The sequence below is a fragment of the Cornus florida genome, unplaced genomic scaffold (assembly GCF_030987335.1).
Source record: "Cornus florida cultivar Cherokee Brave unplaced genomic scaffold, ASM3098733v1 CherokeeBrave_3.0.0_Hap2_Chr04, whole genome shotgun sequence".
Taxonomy (NCBI): Eukaryota; Viridiplantae; Streptophyta; class Magnoliopsida; order Cornales; family Cornaceae; genus Cornus; species Cornus florida.
This window is the reverse complement of record NW_026775574.1, coordinates 38924945-38947341: the sequence shown is the minus strand read 5'-3', so window position 1 is coordinate 38947341 and position 22397 is coordinate 38924945. Positions and strand designations below refer to the sequence as shown.

Sequence of the window (22397 nt, the reverse complement as noted above, 5' to 3'; positions counted from 1 at the left end):
AGGATATATCTAAGACCACTTTACGTACACGATATGGCCATTATGAGTTTCTAGTGATGCCATTCAGTTTGACAAATGCTCCAGCAGCTTTTATGGACTTGATGAACCGTGTATTCAGTGACCATCTTAATCAGTTCGTTGTGGGTTTTGTTGATGACATTCTCGTATACTTAACTTCGATGGAGGAGCATAAGTATCATTTGAGGATAGTGTTGTGGTGGTTTTGGGGCGTCGCACCCCAAATCCAAAATTTGTACACCAAAAGATAGTGGTGTAGAGCTATGATGAATGTGGCCAAGTTTTACATTTAGAAATTACCACTACTATCTTTCACTAAAAATATAATTAGGGCGAGTAGGGATCGTCCTAAGGGATTGGTGGGTCGTATTAGGTTGTGTAATGACCCGGATTTTCACGGATATTTTTTTTTCCATTGTCTTTCCTTTCTGAGTTCAATTCCTCTTTGCTTAGTTTCATCTCGAGTGCTCTAGAGTGATTTCCGAGACTCTTTTCTGTGGATTGACAACTTCCTTTAAGGACCGAGTCGTTTCCACATTTTTCGTTTTTTGACACTATTCACTTTTCATCCTTTTCCCTATTTTGTCTTTTCCCCGTTTGACACTTTGTTGGCGTAACCACACTTCTTGTGTTTGGAGTTGGTTTTTGACTTCATGTATCTCCATCTTGAGTGGTTTCCACGAAATACGTATCTTTACTTTTACAAGAAAGTACTCTGGTTACTCCCGGTATTTATAGGGGCATGGATGCAAAGTTCTTTGAAATTATTTTCTTTTCTTAGGGTGTTTTTTGTAAATATCTTTTGAAGATATTTTATTTCAAGGATTTTTAAGAAAATATTTTTGGAAAATATTTTCATTCTGGGCTATTAGTGCAGTTTTCACTTTTTGGAGGGGCCATTGTGCAATTAATGAAAGTTATTGCTAAATGCCTTGTTTTGAACCTGGATCCTCGTATGGGATTCATTTTCACTTTTTGTCGAGTCGTGTACTCTTAGAAATTCCGTCTGGTCATTGTTTTCCAGTTTCAGGGTTTCTTGTTCCGGTTTGCGCCAAACTTGTTTTAGGCATAACTTTCTGCTTGGGACTCGGTTTTATCAGTTTAAATCTTTTTTGTTCACAAAGTTTTGCCATTTGAGCGCGTCTGCTCAAACTTTACTTTTTCGGACCCAGGAGGGCCCGTTCGGGGCACTTTTTGAGATTTCTAGAAAAGGGGGGTGAGATATTTCATTTTCATCTTCTCCCATCTTCATGCCCAACTTGGAGCTCCCATGGCAGCCCAAGGGGTGCTTCCATCTTATCTCTCCTCTTTTGGTTCACTTTTCCTTGATGGAAAGTCTTCGGCCTTAACGTTTGTTGTTCCCCTCGTCGTGCTCTACCTTTCCCCCTTATTAGAATTCAGTTTTGACCATTTCTTGAGTTTGGTTTTGAGGTCAAGTTATGATTTTGATGGGGCTTTCATGGGGGTTATGTTCACGGCGTTGTCCCCGACAAAACCTAGTAGTTTCGTCGGATTCGGAGCCGTTCCATTTTGATGGCTTTTGAGATTTTCATCTCAAATTGAGGTAGGGAATGTTTTAGGCTTTTGTGTGTGTTGTATTGAGTGTTTAGCATGATTATACAACTTATATATATGCCTTGTATCAAATCTTGAAAGTTATTAATTTTTATTTCTTTGTATAAGATTTAAAATTCATGATGATATATAACTTTGATTTGAATTGTGGCATGCTAGAAAATCTAGTTTTAATATGTTTGTTAACATATATTAAATTGGGATTAATTAAATAAGAATTGCTCTTTTTAATTAATATTTATCTTTTGTGAAAGATTAAAGTGCATGGCCGTACCTTGCATGAAATTAAGTTGTAATATGCTTCTAAATTAGGTTTTGGCATGTTGTTTAACATACTTTAATTTGAGAGCATTTGAATAAGTATGAAAATCTAGAGATTTTAATTAAAATGATTAATTAAAATCTAATTAATGGTTCCGTTGGCCTAATTGAGTGTTTAGCTTGATATTTGTGATAACTATGACTTATGTACTAGCATATGTTAATTTGGGACCATTTAGAGTTGTTTTAAAATTGAGAGATTTAATTATCATGATGTAATTAAATTCTACCTTGTTGTACCGTTAATTGAATCATGTAATTGACATTGATAATATGTTTAAGGCATGATTTTAGGCTTATAATGGAATTATGAGTTTATGTTCCAATATTGAATTATATTGTTATAGCGTGTAACGAATCGCACACTGAAGATTCGACATGTGATGTTATTATAGTGCATAACGAATCGCGCTCTGAAGATTCGACATTGTCATCCTATAGTAGTTGTGGATTTAGAGCATGTGTTGTGTGGTTACAACTTACTTGTGCATGAAGGTAGTTTCGTGTACTGTTTAATACGCATATAAGTTGTTAACTTAATTATTTTGGAGTCTTGGGACATTGTTACTGTGATATGGCTAAAGTTCGGCTTTAGTGTGGGAGGTATGAGTTCTCCCCAATTGAGATAGTGCGCACTAGGGTGGTCTTCCAGCGGGTTAATGCCCAGAATAACCAATTTGTTCTTGGTTTAGTCCGAGACGTGATGTCCAAGTCTTCCACTATTTGTTTTCGCATTCAATTCCAAGTTTGCAATCATGTTTATATTGTGACTTGTGGTTTTAGCTATTGGGGATTTGATGTTGTTAAGTACATCTATACTAAATTGTTATATTTAGTTGATTTCACACTTTTAGATTTCTAGTTGATAACTTAGAGAATCTATGTTGTGATGTTTGGTATTAGATATTCTTATTATGCTAAATTGTTATATTTAGTTGATGTTGCATTTTAGACTTCAAGTTGATAACCTTGAGAACCACTATGTTGTTGCTTTGTGTAAGCATGCTCCTATGTTATTGCTTTGTGTAAGCATGACCCTATGTTGTTAAAATTGCATGAATGAGGTGGTTAATGCTAGAAATGATCTTAGGTAGCTAGGATACTCCCTGAGTCTCACCTTGACATAGACGTTAGGTGGAATGAACCACAATAATTAAATCATGCAACTTGTAAAACTTTAGGTCGATGCATGCTCATTTCCTACGAGTAGCTTTATGTTACTCACCCCTACGATACTGGGGCATATTTCAGGTATAGGATACAAGATTGGAGATTGCAATTGCTTGGGTGATTTGCTGAGTTGAACTTCTTTAGAAGCATTCTTGTTCACATGCAAGTGTTAGCATGTTCATGATTTGTCTATGAAATGTAATTTTTCTAACTTGGAGGTTTGACATGTCAAATATTGTAAATGTATTATAATGAGGCTATAGGGCACTGTAGCACATCTATTTTATCATATTACATACACTTGCATGCTCACTTTGACAAATAATACCTTCCTTAATGAAACAAAAACCTAAAGTTGCATATTTTTTTTGTTTGACCCTATTCTGTTACCAGGGCATTTCGGGTATTTCAAAATGAGTTTTTTTTTTTCATTTTTCCACAAAAGTCACGTAGAAAACTTGATTTTGAGGGGGGTTTCTTCTTTGTGTTTTTCCAGAAAACATCATCTTGGCCCTCAAAAATCAATATTGTTCCGAAAAATCCTTGCTGCCAGGTTTTGCAAATTTTTAGTACAAATGTAGTTGGTACTATTCATCGACTTTTTTTTTAAAATCGTCACGACCGATCTGAAACTTTCGGAGGTCTTATGAGTGCATTTTAAGATTGTATTTTCAATTTAGGCAATTTAAAAACCTCCCGAAGCCCTATTTCCAAAACTTGGGCAGTAGCTCGGATTAGTTTTTTTTCCTCTTGACCTGATTTTCTTGGGGGCATTCTGGGAATTTTATAATGCATTTTTTTTTTGTTTTTGTTCATAGGTGGGGTAGGAAACTTGATTTTAGGAGGGGTTTCTTCTTTGAATTTTTCCAAAAAAGTCCGTTTAGATGCCCGTTTTTACTCTCAGTTGCAGTAGTGGTGGGTTGTCCTCGTTGGGCTGCCACGACATCATTTTTGTTTTTAACCTTTCTCCCCCGTCCAGACTCCAAATTGAGTAAAAAAAATTTTGAACTTGACTAATTTGTCATTGTCTTTCCAGCGGTGTGCTCTATAGCACCAGAATCCACTTCTTGCAAAATAACCATTTTGCCCCTAGGTTCTTTTTGTCCGTTTTTGAAACGACACTTCTGCATTTGTTTCCTTTGGGTTCCGTGACCTCATTGAGGGTCACATTGGTGTCTTAGAGACACATTGTATCTCTAGAGATCGTTGTTTCACCTTTCGCTTACGTATTTCGGATCCACTATCGGGTCATCTTTTGGTCATCACTAACGCACTGGGTTTACAAAACTTGGGCCGTCACAGGTTGTGGAATTGAGATTAGGGTTAGTAGGTCGAGTGATCAAAAGATTGGTTGGTGGTTGAATTATACTAAGATGCAATTTAAACTAAAGTAGACAATTAAATGTAATAGGGGAAAAATAAGAGAGAGATCTTGGGGTTTAGAGATCACCACTAAGTATAGCTTTTCTACACCCTTAATAAATGATTAATGAGGGGAAAAACATGTATTGCAACATAGTGTGTGTGTGTGGTTGTTTCAACAAGTATGGATGACAAATTAAGCATATATTGTCTAAGCAACATGGTGGATGGCACAATATATCAAACTAAGCCATTAATCATTTCTTTAAGCTCACAATCCAAACACATCACAAGGTTAGAGATATATGCTACTTGCTTTCATAAGTGTGGAACATCAAATAACAAGCATGGATTGTCCTCCCATTTAACACCTAAACTACAACTACACTACAATTAAGCTAATGACATGAAATTAAACTAATTAAACTAAGGGAGAGGCACAATCCATCAAGAAATGAGTATGAACCATCAAACAAACCACAAGAATATTCCATTAAGCACTATGTCTTGAAAATCTCTAGATCTATAGCATTAATGCACATAGAAATGCATCAATAACACAAGAAATAGAGATAAACACATGAACATCTATTCTAGCATACATAGACATATGGATATAATGAAATGATCAATTGGAAGCATTAAACCACACAAATCATCGAATAAACAAGATCTATATATTTAAAAGTGTTAAAACATGTATCACAATACAAATCCCCTAAAAAATACATAAATCAAGATGTAGAAAGCATGCTTAGGGCTAACTCTAGCCCCAAGAGGATGTCTAGCCACTCATGGATGGTGTCCACCAACCCTTAAGGGCTAACTCCATGGTAGAGATTGTTCCTCTTCTTGGTTGATGGAAGAACTCCAAGTTTGTGTCTCTAGCCTCCTTTTTTCTTTTCTTCCTCCCTAAAAATATGGAAATTGTGTCTCTATCTACTCTCAAGTATATATCTCAAAAAGTGGCTCATATTCCTTATATAGGTAGGTTAAATATCACCCCAAATGAGCTAGGCTCGTGCACCATATTCCTTCCAATGATTGGATATGAGACATCTTTTGGTGAGCTGGAAATTGGATTATCTTAGGATTTGGGAAGTTCGATCGATCAAACTTGTGGTGAGATCGATCGAACATGGCTGAGATCTATCGAATTTAAGTTGGATCGATCCTCTATAGCGGCGCCTTTTTGGATAAAAACAAATCTGAGATATTTTGAAGATATTTTTGAGAAAAAGATAAATGTAGTAGGTAGGGTGGTACAAGTGGATAAGATGGAATCTTTTTTATCGATTGGAAGAAATTTGGATCGATCGAACTTTGTGGGATCTTTTAAAAAGGACAAAAGAGCTTGGATATATCTTGAAATTGCTAAGATCGATGAACTTTCAATCGATCGAATATATTCTGAGATTGATCGAACATGCTGAATTTCCACCACTTGCTTCCTTTTGCTCCCACTTTGCTCCTTTCTTTGATTCATCTCATGATTGCTTCAATTATGCTCTTATTTAGCTGAGTTAGCTTATTTTGGGGATAAGTACCTGAAAATGGTAATAATACAAAATCAATCTAAAGCGGGAAAATAAAATAGATAAAGGTTCTAGAATACCTACGCTTAAGGGGTTTAAATGCGCACTTTTCAGCGCTCATCACACCCCCAAACTTAAATATTGCTAGTCCTTAGCAATGAACTAGAAAGTAAAGGAATGAAATGAACAACTATACAACTATGAACTAGAAAGCAATAAATGGATAACGCCATTTTCGTAGGGAACATGATTACATTTAGCATATGCAACAAGCCTTTTGAACCCCTAGGTTACCCCTAGTGGACAAGTGAAGTCTCGTGAGGGTTTTCAAAAATGATACCCATAAACATTAAGCTCATTCTTTCAAAAGAGACACCAATATTGCAAACAAACATTAGGAGCAAACTACCTCAAGTATGCAATTTTTCAAACATTTACAAGCAATCTCCTAAAATTTCAACATCAAGCAAGCAAGTATGGTCCTCCACACATCAAGAAAATGATCATGAAAATTAAAACAACTCTAGAATCCTTTTTGAGTGGACCGGCATCAAGTATGTGGTTATTTTAGCCAACTGAAGAAATGATCACATCTTTACCCTCAAAATAGCACACAAATCTAGTATCGATCATCAAGACAAAGAGTGGACCTTTTATTGAAGCTTTATTGTTCTAGGTGCACTTATTCTTTTCACTCGATTTTTTTTTTTTTTTGTTTCTATCCCTAAGGATCAAAGATGGAAGCATGGTGTAATGTGTTGATCTGTTAAGCTTTCTAGCGATCCATGAGGTCGAGCGTTAGGTCAATGACTCCCAAACCAGATGGCTTTACGGCACTACGTGTTCAAACACCCCTAAGGACTTACAAGCTCAAATCAATTAGGCTACAAATTGAGACAGCCTCTATCTAATCATTTCCCACTTCTCACCTTTTGGGAGAAGTCCTCACTTTTTTATTAGTTTTGCAACTTTCTTTCTTTTCTTTTCTTCTTCTTTTTTTTTTTTTTTTTTTTTTTTGTTTATTTTAAGTTCAATTATTAACCTAAAGTTTGGGCTCTCTACCTTTCGGCGCGAGAAGTTCAGTGCGTGATGAGGCTTGAATCCCGGCTACTTAGTGAAAAGGAGTTGTTATCCACCTTTATCAAAATGAAAGCTTTCAATGCACTACTAGCTCAATTGGGATATAATCAATTCAATTATCAACAAAGCATGTACACCACAAATGAATGCTAGTGTGCGTCTATGCTAGTGTAGAATACTAGATTGAATCTCAAAACAATCACAAAATCAGGATGATGTGGACCACAAGTGTAAGCATGATATCAATCTTTCAAAAAATTTACCCCTAAATGGCATCCACAAGGCATACAAGGAGTATTAGACTCTTAAGTCAAGCAATTTTTAAATTTTAAGCAATATAGTCCTCAAAAGATCAAAATCATAGCTAGTTATGGACCAATCATAGAAAATCCCTCAAATACACAAGTCATACTCAAAATTTCAAATTTAAAGCAAACACTGCAAATCACACTATTACCCCCAAACTTAAATGGCACAGTGTCCTCAATGTGCAAAGAGAACAAAAGAAAAGAGTATACCAGTGCAACTATAGTAAAGAATAGCCGGAACAGAAGTATCCAAAATAGGTGGCATAGCCCCCCCAAACTTGGGATTAACTGTGTTCCTGAAAATTTGGCACTTGGATAAAACTCATCAGATAACAAAAGGGATAATAACAGTGTACAGTGGACATGCAAGTGTAAATGGGATAGCAACTGAAAATAGAGAGAGGTATAAGGGTGGTCCTGAAAATTTTGGGCAGTACTGTCTCTCCCTGAAGTCACTGGAATGCACCTAATGGAGTCAGTCATAGACAGATATATCAATAGAAAAATATGACATTCAAAAGATCATGGGTAAAATAGAAAAATAGAATAAAGTACAGTACATCCAGTGAGATACCAAGGCCAATAGACTGGCTGCAAAAATAATATAATAGTATAAAAAATATGCAGATATCACATATATATAATAGGAATAAAAAGAAATGAAAGATCAAGTGGAGGAGAAAGGAGGAATAAAAATAAATGAAAGATAAAAAATATGCAGATATCACATATATATAAGAGGAATATGTAGACGCGTATGTCTCTGGATAGGTCTCGCAATGCAGCCATGTCATCTATACGGAGTGAAGTAATGGCAGCTCGGATAGAGATAGTGTCTGCTCGGATAGAGACTACGGCATCCTCCAAAGCCTGGATGCGCTCTCCAAAGCCGGGTGTCTGTGTTGGAGCCTCAGGTACCGCTGGAGCGGGAGAATGATGATCCTGAGCCTGCTCCTCATCATGAATGGGCAACCCAACTAGAGAGTGATGCTCCTGGTCCTCTGCGGGCTGCTCCAAGTCAATATCCATGTGCATGGTAGCCGGATCAACTGGTACATCGTCCGCCGCCTGCTCTGCTGCTGCTGCCGCTATCTACTCCAACTCCTCTCTCTCTAGCTCCTCAGCTGCCTCAATAGCGTCATCCTGCAAACTTTTGATAAGAGCCTTGTAGCTCTTATCCCAATCCTTCTTCTGGAATGTGCAGGCCCCAGACTCAGTACGCTCCCATGGCTGGAAGGGATATCGCTGGTCTCTCAGAATCTGTGTGATGAGATGGCTGAATGGGAGATACTTAGCCCTTTTGGGCTTGGCCTTGCTGATATGGTCAACATACAGCTTTATCATAATACTCCAAATGAGCGCAGGAATAGACAGCCAGTGCCCTGTATAAAAGGCATATAAAGCTTTAAGATAGTCGTCGCGCCTCTGTATCTTATGGCCGGCCATAAAAACATTTCGGTATAGCACCGAATCAAAGAACCACAGGTTGTCTGGCAGATAAGTCCGGGTGGCGAAAGTCGCGCCACTGGCATAGTGACCTGTGAGTGCAACGGCCATGTCTACATATATGGGCCTTCATAGAGTAGGATAGGTATCTTGGAGATCGGGAGGGCAGACGTGTGGACAACGGCAGGATCTAGAAAGAGTGTCCACCGTGATACTAATAGGGTGGCCGTCAATGGTAGTCCGCAGCTCCGCTAGGTTACTCGGGGTAGGTCAGAGGTTCTGGAAGAACATCCGGAACAACCTCAGGTACACTGGGTAAGTGACAGGGGCTAGTATAGCTGAGATACCCCTCCAGTCTATATCGTCATATGCGGCTCTAGTAAGAACAAACCGGGCGAAGTAATCTATGTCAAAGATAGACTCATGCACCACTCGAAGGCGTGAGTATCTTGGCAATGGTCGGTCTAAGGCCTGGACTGGCTGAGCTGGTGGTGGTGATAGAGATGGTATGTGCTCAGCCTCAGCGTCAGCCTGTGGAGAAGATTCCTTAGCTGAAGACTGTAGTCTACTATCGGATGGAGACTGAGGTGGAGTGGGCTCTACTGGCTCCTCCTGAATATGAGAGGGCTCTGGCTCGGACTCATAAATGGGGTCCTGGGCATGAGATGGACCTGCCTTGTCGTCTAATCTCCGCCTGGCCCTGCGGTGATAATGTCCGCGAGCAACAGTCTTGACCCTAGCCATGGCCTGCAAAATAAAAGGAAAACTTGCAAAAAGGAAATCAGTGCTAGTATAAAGAATTAAAGCACAATTTATAGAATCATATATCTCAAATAGGATAGACAAAACAGATATGAAACATGAATCTATACAATTGATAAGGAATGAGTGACATAATGTGAAGCATGCTAGACAGTATAAGTATAGAATACATCCAATGTGGAAAACACAGGGATTGGGTATGTATGAGATAGCATGAAACACAAAAGATGTTGTGTGAAATATGTGATGCATATCTATGAAGTTCGATCGATCACAAAAATGTGAGATCAATGCAAGTTTGATCAATCAAGAATAAGTGAGATCGATCTATTACAGATCGATTGGAGAAAAAGTTTGATCGATCGAACTGTGAGGTGAAACTTGAAAAGTCATAGATCTGTGACGTGGATGGCACAGGAGCCTCACAAACAAGCTTGTGGGCCCCTCTACACAACAAATCAATATATTTGGTCACTTTCCATGGCCCGTGACCCCCAAAATCAAGATTAAAATAAAAAGAATATAAAACCTATATATACATATATATACACATATATATAGCTTCAAAGCTTCATCAATGGCGAGATTCATCTTTAAAACACCTTAGATTTAACATTTAGAGCATGGATTCATGAAATTAGAGCTTGAAATCAAAGAGATGGGTTCAGATCTTACCTCAAACCGAGAGATGAGAAGAGATGAAGATGAGATTTGAGATCCTAGATAAGGGAGAGAGATTCAAGGTGAGATGGAATTGCTGGAGAGTTCGTCGAAGATGGAGAAGTAAGTTGCAACGGCGAGGGAAGAAGGAAAGGATGTTAGATCGATCTGTGGTATCGATCTAACAACCCTAGATTTGATTTTTAAAAACATTCTGTTACCAGTTCGATCTAACAACCCTAGATTTGATTTTTAAAAACATTCTGTTACCAGTTACAGAATGTTTTTAAAAATCAAATCTAGGGTTGTTAGATCAAACTAAAATCTCAGATCTATCGAATTGTGATCGATCTCTCCTCACTAAAAGACAAATTATTTTGAAAATATTTTTTATTTATTTTTAATAAACAAAATAAAATATTTATTATTTTAAATTTAAATTCAAAACAAAACAAACTTAAAACAGTAAATCAAAGAACAGAGATCGATCTCTCCAAGATCGATCGAAGAATGACTCCGATCGATCGAACATGCAAAAACTTGCAGACATGTTCGATCGATGGGACAGAGAGCCTTTTGATGCAGGTTGGATGTAGGTTCAAATATTTTCTAAGTGTTAAGACTGCAGATCGATCCAAGATGAAGTTGGATTGATCGAAGAACTAAAGATCGATCTAGGAATAAGTTCGAACGATAGGACAGAGAGGTGAAATATGCAGGTTTTCTTCGAAAGATTGGACAGAGAGGTGAATGGATGCAGGTGGACGTAGGTATGAAGTTCGATCGATCGAACCTCCTTGGAGATCGATCGAACTTATGCGAAATGCTCATTTTCTACATGAAAGTGCATGCAATCCTAATCACAGTTCCTAGCAATGTATATGAACCTAAACCAAATATCTAGACTTCGCAAGAAATGAAATTTAAAATAGAAATGAGGGAGGAATAGGGTTGTGACACCCTACGAAATGTACTAGTCTTTAACGTCTCTAGCAAGACGTTGGGCTCTTTTATCTCGAATCAAACATCTTGTAGTGCATCCCCTCCTTGATGGGGTGATAAGTGTTTTGAACTCCACCCAACAAATGGTTCCTTAGAGAACTTGTTGGATTAGGCTCAAAAGAAATTTTTGGTCCTTGGTCATAATGATCTTTGGGCTTCCATGCCCTTTCAAAATAAGATTTTGAAATAACTTTCTTGGAATTCAAGGTTGAAGATGAATTTTTTGGAATGTTGGTTTTGCACAAAGACTCTATTCCTTCACATTCAAGGTTATGATATGTGATACCCCTCGGATCCGAGACACGGGTTGATCAGGCCCAGGCCCAAACCCGAGGGATATCGAACAATTAAAGTATTTTAAATCGAACACGGAATACAAAGCGAAATAAGAAATAAAATTAAATAGCTGGAAGAAACTAAATTAATAAACCTTGAATTATAAATATTTTAAATCCGATAATCCAAACCACCAATCCATACAACTTGGGAATCCTTTTAGAGGACCCCTAATCAAAAGTCTCGAATTGAAAATAAAACATAAAGCTAAACATAGAGAGTGGTCCTACGTAGTCGGTGCAATGGAAGTCTACATCTGCTCTGCACGATTAACCTCTAATTTTGGAACTGCCAAGCACCTGAAAAATAAAAGAGTGGGTCAGGCCCACATGCAAGTCCTGATCTACTATGATCCAAACAGTAATCCGATACGCAGATACATCCTAGAAAGACTCAACAATATCTAGAGTAGTCCATATATGTATATATAGTGCACACTATAAGACGCTCACTAGTCCAATAGGTCTGTCTCAGCCTGAATAGAAGGCAACATGCGAATACGCACCCGAAGGTGGGTATGAGTACCTAAATCTAGCAGGGAACAACACCTATGTCCAGTTATCCATCTTAGGCGATATACGCGCCCTAACCATGGTCCTGAGATTCAAGCTCATACCATGGCACATATAATAAATATATAGCGTCCATACTCCTAATACAAAATATCATCCATCTGTATAGTGGTCTGATAAATGTATAACAAATCCATCCTGAAACCATAATAGGTTATTCAATTTATTTGATTGACATGACACAAGTAGGTGATGGACTTAACCTTTATGGTTAATCCATACCTTAATCCAAATTAGGTATGACTTAGTCTTTTGAACTAATCCATTCCCAATATAAGTAGGTCTTAGTGTTATGAACTAAGCCATCCCTAATATGACACCGTCCCATACTGATTCATATATATCCATACAAGTAGGACTTAACCTTTTTATGGTTAATCCAACTCATTCCAAATTAGGTAGGATTTAGTGCTTGAACTAATCCATACCTAGTATGTCACCGTCCCATGCCGGTATATACAATCCTCCAGTTAACATAGTTGACAAAACAATATTAAATAATCATCAACCACATTCCACAATATGCACAAGATAAGTTAATCTATATACATAAATATTAGGCATTCAATACCAAGCCTAAAATCCAACTCCAATAATGTAAATTGCTACACAATTTATACACATTTATATTTTCCAACATAATCTAGGAATTTATACAATTTAGTACAATTTAAGTATCAAATAAACCCAAGTTAAGCATAGGGAAATTCAGTTAATTCACTATACTTCAAATACTATAGAATTATGATCTATATATATATTTAAATCATATACAACAACCTTGCCAAGCTCCGGTATATAAACCTAGCAAATCCTCCAATATAGTCTACGAATTGATACAATTAATAAAAATTTAAGTATCAATTTAACTCAAGCTAAGCATAGGTAAGTTTAGTTAATTCCCTATGCTTATAATATTATGGAAATATGATTTATATTTATAATTAAATCATGTCAAAAAATCTTACTAAGTTCCAGTGCACAAAACTGGTCCAACAGTGTTCAGCATCCAAGTTTTTTTAAAACTTTATATTGCTCCATCAATTACTCCCATTATAGATTAATGTTCCTCCATACTAATTTTAGGTCTAAACAGTTGCATACCTAGTTAATATAGTTTAAACGAAGTACTAATTCACTGTACAGTCCCAACACGCACAAAATCACACAGTATGAAGTTTATGGCCAAGAGCAGGCTCTAAAAAACTTAGAGCCTACTCCTTTTATGTTAGAGCCGGCCCCTTAACTTAGGGAGCCTGCTCTTTGCAGCATGGAGCCTGCTCCATGCCCCTTGGAGCCGGCTCTATGCCCCTTGGAGTCGGCTCTTTGTGTGAGGGAGCTGGCTCTCTCATTTTGAGAGCCTACTCTCTCCGTTTCCGGCGTGTTCTGCATTTTTCCACTTTATTTTCCTCGCATCCGGCGACACCCAGACCTCTATAAATATTTTAATACTTGTTCTAAGGTTCCATTAATGTTCTAGATTAACCCTAAATCAATGGTACACAACCACGGCATGAATTGAACACACCGGTTGAAAACAAGGACAATAGAACTTTTAGTTAGAATTTTTGAAGCAATTCAACACAAATTCCTTCTCTGAACTTAAATACTGATTTTAATCCTTGTTTTAGGTTTAAATCTTAGACCCAGATTAAGTACAAGGCATAAATATGCATTAAAGATCTAAGTTAAACAAAACTTAAACGCAACAATTGGAGGAAACAAAACAGAGCAATAACGATGTAACAAAACAGTTCATACAATGAGGTTAAATAAAATTCAATCATGCATAAAAGAGTTGTTATATGCTTATTTAAATCTTTTTTAGCCTTTATTTAATTCCTGGAGTCTAACTAGGCATGCACAGAACACGAATTAAAGGGAAGGAGAAGAACAGAGACTTGCCTCTGATTTTCGGTTAGAAAACTAAAACTGTCGTCTCTGAATGTTCCATTAATCGTCCTAGACTGTAGTTCCACCTCTGTTGCTATTGGTTTCACCTATGAGCAACCTCTCCTTCCTCCTCCTTGGTCCAACCTAGCCTTCCTCTCCTATCTCTATCTTTTCCCCTCTGTATCTCACTGACTCTCTGTTTACAGACTTGTGCTTATGTTTTTCTAAAACCCTAAACCCCAGTAATCTTATGTATTTATAGGCTCTAAACAACAATCCTACCCTATGTAAAATTAGAGACAAAACCCTAATTTTAAATCCTACACCAACCCTAAGTCGGCTACGTTCAACCATAAAACCCTAGCTTAAAATATTCCATAGTTAAACCAACATAAAAATTAATTAAACAGTTACCACAAATCAAATAAACAATTAACAATCAAAGGAAACAATTTAATCAACTACGTACATACAAACAGTTTAAACAATTAACTAATTAAAAATGCACACAAAATAATTTAATTAACAGTAATTGATCAAATAAAAATACAATTTAAATTAATTAATCAAATAATCAAATAAAAATACAAATTAAATAATTAATTAAATTCCAGGTCTATCCTTTAAATATTAAGGGTATTACATGATATTTCTCTACAACATTCACTTCTTCATGCTTGTCAAATGAATTGGGGGTCGGATTGAAGATATTCAACTTCACCTTCATGTGGCCAAATGAGATCTCCATTATCCTCGTCCTATAATTAATGTTGGCATTCGCGATTGCCAAGAAAGGACAGCCAAGGATAACGGGAATTTGGCTCTTAGGATTCAGGACCGGTTCCGTGTCAATGATAACGAAATCAACGGGGAAGAAGAATTTGTCAATCTTAATCAATACATCCTCAATGATACCCCTAGGCTTTTTGATGGATCGGTCGGCAAGTTGCAAAACCACCGATGTCAGTTTCAAGTCTCCTAAGCCTAATTTGACATATACCGAATATGGAAGAAGATTAACACTTGCTCCTAAGTAAAGAAGAGCCTGATTAATGATATGATCTCCAATGATGCATGAAGTGGTAGGTGAACAGGGGTCCTTAAACTTCAGAAGAATGTTATGCTGCAAAATTGAGACCACTTTCCTAGGTGCTTGGCTTTTGTTCTTCCTCTTTTGGGTGCATAAGTCTTTCAGAAACTTGGCATAAGCTGGAATTTGCTTGATTGCATCCAAAAGTAAAAGATTGACGTTCAGTTGCCTAAACACATCCATAATTTCATTTGTTTTGGCCTTTTGCTTATCAATTGGAATGGATCATTTAAAGGCATCCGGGAATGGAACTCTTAGCTCAAAAACCTTTTCAGACATTTTCTTTGAAGTCTCTTCAACACAAGAAGTTTTGAGATCATGTTGCAAATTTTTCTTTTCAAAATCACTTTTCAAGATATTTTCATTTAAAAGATCATGCATATGCAATGAAGGATGAATATGATGTGAAACGGGACGGGTGTCAACTTGTGGTTGCACCGGTTCACTCTCTTCATTGGACATACCCACTTGGTTGTCCACAATCTTCCCACTTCTCAAGGTAGTCACCGCATTGACATGCTCTATTGTGTGACCTTCCGATGAGGAATGAGTTTCCACAGCACATTATTGCTTTTGTGGGGCATTCAAAGGCATTTTCCCTTTCTCTCTAGCATTTAAATTACTAGTTATTTGCCCTACTGGGTTTCTAGCTTAGCAATGGATTGAGAATGAGAATGAAGCAATTGAGTGTTCGCCTCTAGAGTGCCTATAGTGGTCAAAAATTTCTCTTCAAAAGTAGGACTCCTAGCATTTCCTTGAGAATATGATGGTTGATTAGGAAAATGAGAATTAGCAAATTGATTTCCCTGTGATTGAAATAATGATCTAAAACCATGGGAACCCTGACTTTGCATTAGAGGTGGAACATATTTCCCTTAGAAACCACCTTGGGGAGGGTTTGAGCTTTCCCATTGGTTTCTCCAAGAGAAATTCGGGTGATTCCTCCAACTAGGATTATAATGATTTCCATAAGGATTGTTCCCTTGATTAACAAAAGCTGCATTGACTTATTCATGATGCTCATTTTGCACATATCCATGGGGACAATTGGAAGTAGAATGTAAAACACTAGAATAATTCATTCATGTCTTATTGGATGTATGATGGGAATGGTTAGGGACGGAAGATACTTGATTTTCCGAGTTTTGGTTGATCAAAAATTGATCAAACCTTTGAGATAAGGATTTCATCTCGGCGGCTATTTCATTGGAATGGTCAACTTGATGTAAGCCAACACTCTTCCTTCCACTTGAATTCCTACCCTTCTTGGAAGATAAAGTTCAATGCAAGGAATTTTCACTCATGCTCTCATAAAGACGCCACACGTTATCCTCATGCCTATCAATATAAGAGCCACCCATGGAAGCATCAACCATGCCCTTATAATTATTCGATAAGCTCTCAAAGAAATATTGAACTAATTGTCATTTGGGCATGTCATGATGTGGGCACTTCCTAAGCAATTCATTGAATCTTTCCCATGCCTTATAGAACATTTCCCCATCCCCGTGTGAAAACTCTCGAATTGAGGTTCTCATGGCATTGGTCTTAGAAACCAGATAGTACTTTTTCAAGAACTCTTGTTGCATTCCTGCCCAAGAAGTTATTGAAAAAGGCCTAAGATTGTCAAACCAATATTTTGCCTTGTCTTTAAATGGAAAAAGTTTAAGTCTTGAGACCTCTTTCGGCATATCCGTGTATCTCACGATGGAACATACTTCAAGAAACTCATCCAAATGCTTGTAAGGTTCTTCACTTGGAAGTCCATGATAGTTAGGAAGCATTTGAATGGTTTATGGTTTGATCTCATAGTGGTGTGCTCTAAATGGTGGCAATTGAATGCATATGGCCGCATTGTATTCATTAGGCACATAGTGATCTCTTAAAGCAAGGGGAGGATTAGCAATTGGAGGTGAAACATGGGCACCTTGATTGCCTTGAATGATGGGAGGTGGTGGAGCATAGATTGGCCTTAGCATTCCCAATGGAACTTGGCCTTGTTGTCATGGTGGGTGAACGAATGGCCTCGGCATGCCTAATGGTACTTGCATGTTATCATGATGCACATTGGGGTGGAGGATACCTTGTTGGTCTATGTGACCAAGGTTTTCCACATAGTCCTCATTATGTCCTTCCATTGATGAAATGGATTGACTAGAACTTCCTCTTCCCCTAGGGTTTCGAACAACGGATTCAAGATGAAAATTTAGAGGGACAAGAGTAGGTTTCAATGATCTACGACCATGCATGCACAACAAAATACAACAAGCAACAAGTAATTAACAAACACTTCACCTTCGCAACAAATCAACAATCAACAAACTTCCTCCACATACAATGATCCCATACTCCCATGCTATCAACGATATGCAAAGAAAAGTAAATTGCCTCTATTTGGGCTCATAATTTATCTAAGAATTGAAATACAAGCCTCCATGCGGGCCGATAATTTAACTAGAGATTGAGTTAAGAAAGAGCTCATAAGGGGTCTTTTAGCACTTCAATTCAATTTTCAATTTTAGCCTTGCAAATTTTTTAGATTTCAGCTTTTTCCGTGCTTTCGCTTAGCTTTTTGCTTGAAATGCTCCTTTACTCACCTTCTTTTCAATGCACCTAGTCAAACAAGAACCAACACAATAAGTAACCAAAATGAAAACAATGTAAAGACACGATCAAAATAGTACTAATTCCTAATTGATTCCACAAATACGATGTTGCCTTCAATCAATCCCCGGCAATGGCGCCAAAAACTTGGTGGGTTTTAAGGCGTCGCACCCCAAATCCAAAGTTTGTACACCAAAAGATAGTGATGTAGAGCTATGATGAATGTGGCCAAGTTTTACATTTAGAAATTGCCACTACTACCTTTCACTAAAAATATAGTTAGGGCAAGTAGGGATCATCCCAAGGGATTGGTGGGTCGTATTAGGTTGTGGAATTGAGATTAGGGTTAGTTGGTCGAGTGATCAAAAGATTGGTTGGTGGTTGAATTATACTAAGATGCAATTTAAACTAAAGTAGACAATGAAATGTAATGGAGGGAAAATAAGAGAGAGATCTTGGGGTTTAGAGATCACCACTAAGCATAGCTTTTCTACACCCTTAATGAATGATTAATGAGGGGAAAAACATGTATTGCAACATTGAATGTGTGTGTGGTTGTTTCAATAAGCATGGATGACAAATTAAGCATATATTGTCTAAGCAACATGGTGGATAGCACAATATATCAAACTAAGCATTAATCTTTTCTTTAAGCTCACAATCCAAACACATCACAAGGTTAGAGATATATGCTACTTGCTTTCATAAGTATGGAACATCAAATAACAAGCATGGATTGTCTTCCCATTTAAGACCTAAACTACAACTACACTACAATTAAGCTAATGACATGAAATTAAACTAATTAAACTAAGGGAGAGGCATGAGTATGAACCATCAAACAAACCACAAGAACATTCCATTAAGCACTATGTCTTGACAATCTTTAGATTTATAGCATTAATACACATAGACATGCATCAATAACATAAGAAATAGAGATAAACACATGAACATCTATTCTAGCATACATAGACATATGGATAGAATGAAATGATCAATTGGAAGCATTAAACAACATAAATCATTGAATAAACAAGATCTATATATATAAAAATGTCAAAACATGTATCACAAAACAAATCCCCTCAAAAATAAATAAATCAAGATGTAGAAAGCATGCTTAGGGCTAACTCTAGCCACAAGAGGATGTCTAGCCACTCATGGATGGTGTCCCCCAACCTTCAAAGGCTAACTCCATAGTAGAGATTGCTCCTCTTCTTGGTTAATGGAAGAACTCCAAGCTTGTGTCTCTAGCCTCCTTCTTTCTTTTCTTCTTCCATAAGAATATGAAAATTATGTCTCTATCTACTCTCAAGTATATATCTCAAAAAATGGCTCATATTCCTTATATAGGTAGGTTAAATATCACCCCAAATGAGCTGGGCTCGTAGACCAATATTCTTTCCAATGATTGGATATGAGACAACTTTTAGTGAGCTGGAAATTGGATTTTCTCGGGATTTGGGAAGTTCGATCGATCGAACTTGTGGTGAGATCGATCGAACATGGCTGAGATCCATCAAATTTAAGCTGAATCGATCCTCTATGGCAGCGCCTTTTTGGATAAAAACAAATCTGAGATATTTTGAAGATATTTTTGGGAAAAAGACAAATGTGGTAGGTAGGGTGGTACAAGTGGATAAGATGGAATTTTTTTGATCAATCGGAAGAAAGTTAGATCGATCGAACTTTGTGGGATCTTTGGAAAAGGATAAAAGAGCTTGGATCCATCTTGAAATACTGAGATCGATGAACTTTTGATCGATCGAATATATTCTGAGATTAATCAAACATGCTGAATTTCTTGCACTTGCTTCCTTTTGCTCCCACTTTGTTCCTTTCTTTGATTCATCTCAAGATTGCTTCAATTATGCTCTTATTTAGCTGAGTTAGCTTATTTTGGGGATAAGTACCTGAAAATGGAAATAATACAAAATTAATCTAAAGTTGGAAAATAAGATAGATAAAGGATCTAGAATACCTAAGCTTAAGGGGTTTAAATGCGTACTTTTCAATGCTCATCATGTTGTAGATCCGTAGGGATAATCTGTTGTACGCCAAGTTCAAGAAATGTGAATTTTGGCTACCGAAAGTGAAGTTCCTTGGACATGTTGTGTCAAGGGGCGGTGTTGCAATGGATCTGTCGAAGATTGAGTCGGTGATGGATTAGAAGCATCCAAAGATAGTGTTTGAGATTCAGAGTTTCCTTGGCCTAGCCAACTACTACCAAAGATTTGTTCGGGATTTATCTTGTTTAGTGGCACCTATGACTCGACTTACCTGCAAGGGAGTCAAGTTTGTGAACGAGGCATGTGAGTTTATTTTTTAGGAATTGAAGGTCAGGTTGACTTCGACCCCAGTTTTGATCATTCCTGAACGTGGTTTGGGTTACATGATCTTTTACAATGCTTCGCGGGAAGGTTTGGGTTGTGTCTTGATGCAAACGGAGCGGGTGGTTGCTTATGGGTCTCGACAGTTGAAGACTCACGAGTTAAACTATCCGACACATGATTTAGAGTTAGCAGCAGTTATTTTTTCCCTAAAAGGATGGAGACACTATTTGTACAATGAGAAGTTTGAGGTTTTCTCCGATCACAAGAGTCTCAAGTATCTTTTCTCTCAGAAGGATTTAAACTTGTGACAGCACAGATGGGTTGAGTTTATGGAAGATTATAACTTTGAGTTACAGTACCATCCGGGTAAGGCCAATGTAGTAGCCGATGCATTGAGTAAGAAGTCGCAGGGAATTCTTGCTGTCATTTCTATTCACAGATAGAGGATACTAGAAGAGCTTGCAGATCTTGGTTTATAGTGTTATTATAATGACCTGGTCTTTCCTCCTTTTCCATTTTCGGTGTTTTTCTTTTTTCGTCTTTTTCCTATTTTGTCTTTTCCTTATTTCGTCTTTTAGTCGTTTTTCATTTTTCCTTGCATAACCTCACTTGTTATGCTCGGATTTGATTTCGATTTTGCATGCATTCATGATATTTGATTTCCATGACATTGGTATTTTTACTTTTCTTGAAAAGCATGCTAGATTAGTACTTTTCTTGTAAAGGGCATGAATGCATACTTTAGTGTAATTATTTATAACTTTTGGGATTTTAGTGTAATTATGTAAAATAATTATTTTTCATTTTGGGGACCTTTTCGCAAATTTATTTTGGAAGATATTTTAAAAAAGGACCATTTTGTAATTTTTGGAAAGTGTGACAAGTGTCACACCTCATGGAGCCATTTGTTGGCATTTAGGTGAAGAGACTTAGCACCATGACTTCTTGACGTTTGGTGGGTGGAGATTCATCCATGTGTTGGCCTTTGATTAGTGCACATGTAGCCTTTGATTTGTGACAAGTGTGGGCTTGGGATTTAGTCTTGGAAGGGGCATTCGATTATTGACAAGTGTAGGATCAAGGTTTAGTCTTACATTGTGTGTGTGAGAGAAGTAGTGCAAGAGCACATAGTGAGTGGAGGATTTCTAGCCCTTCTACTCACCATTTTACACTTTACCTTCTTCATTTCATTATCTCTCATGAACCCTAGCAAATCCACCATTGGAGGAAAGCTTAGTTCATAGCTTCTCCCTTTAATTTTGGCTTACTTCCTTTCACCTTAGAGTAAAAACCTTGGGAGAGAAAAGATTCCTCTCACTCTCCTCTTCAATAACCCTAAACTTTGTTTTCCATTTTGTGCTTGGTAGCTTGGATTATAGAGATTCAATTCTCTATTGAGGTAGGGGTGGTAGTATGTTTATATTCTAAGTGTTTTATAGTCCGTGTGGTTTAATATATATTGTGTACATGCTTTTAATATGATAGTATTGCATATTATAGGAAACCCTCACTTTTTGACTTAGGGTTTATTGATTTAAGCATGTATGATATGTGTAAACCATGTGTAGGAGGATTATATAATTTAGTAGCATGCTGAATTCTAGAAATTTCACATGTGTTAGTGATGTGGGACACTTGTAGAATTATTGATGTTGTATGCAATCTCTATTGATATGAATTGCTATATTTGTTATTACAATAATTTTATGCCCTTGTGAATTACTAATTGTAATTATCTAGGAGCTTATTGTTATGATGTTGATAATTGGTATATAGAGCTTGTTATTGGGGCAAGACTTGAATTGATACATTTGTGATATTGTATTGTGCATAATATCATGATGTGAATTTGTCATTTGGCATGCCACTCTAGATTTGGAACCCTAAGACATGGTTTGTATGGTTTCAAAATACTTGTGCATGGGAGGTGGTTTGTATGCCTTATTATTATATATATATATATATATATAAGTTTTGAACTTGATATATATTTTGGAATCTTTTGGGACATTGTTACATATGACATGGCTAAAGTTTGGCTTTACTGCAAGAGGTATGAGTTCGCCCCAATAGAGATAGTGCGCACTAGGATGGTCTTCCCAGCGGGTTAATGCCTGGAATAACCGTATTGATCTTGGTTAAGTCCGAGATGTGATGTCCAAGTCTTCTATTACTTGTTTTGGCATTAAATTTCAAGTTGACAACCAATGTTTAATTGTAACTTGAAATTCTTGTTATTGGTGAATTGATGTTATTGAGTACATTGATAATTATTTGTGTTGCTAAACAATCATTTAAGTTAGTTTAAGATGATCCCTTAGAACACC

General features: G+C 37.1%; 1 pseudogene; it reads left to right on the top strand.

Moving 5' to 3' along the window:
• Positions 1 to 16564: 16564 nt before the first annotated feature.
• Positions 16565 to 16663, top strand: LOC132305745 (small nucleolar RNA R71; annotated as a pseudogene).
• The last annotated feature ends 5734 nt before the right edge of the window (positions 16664 to 22397 follow it).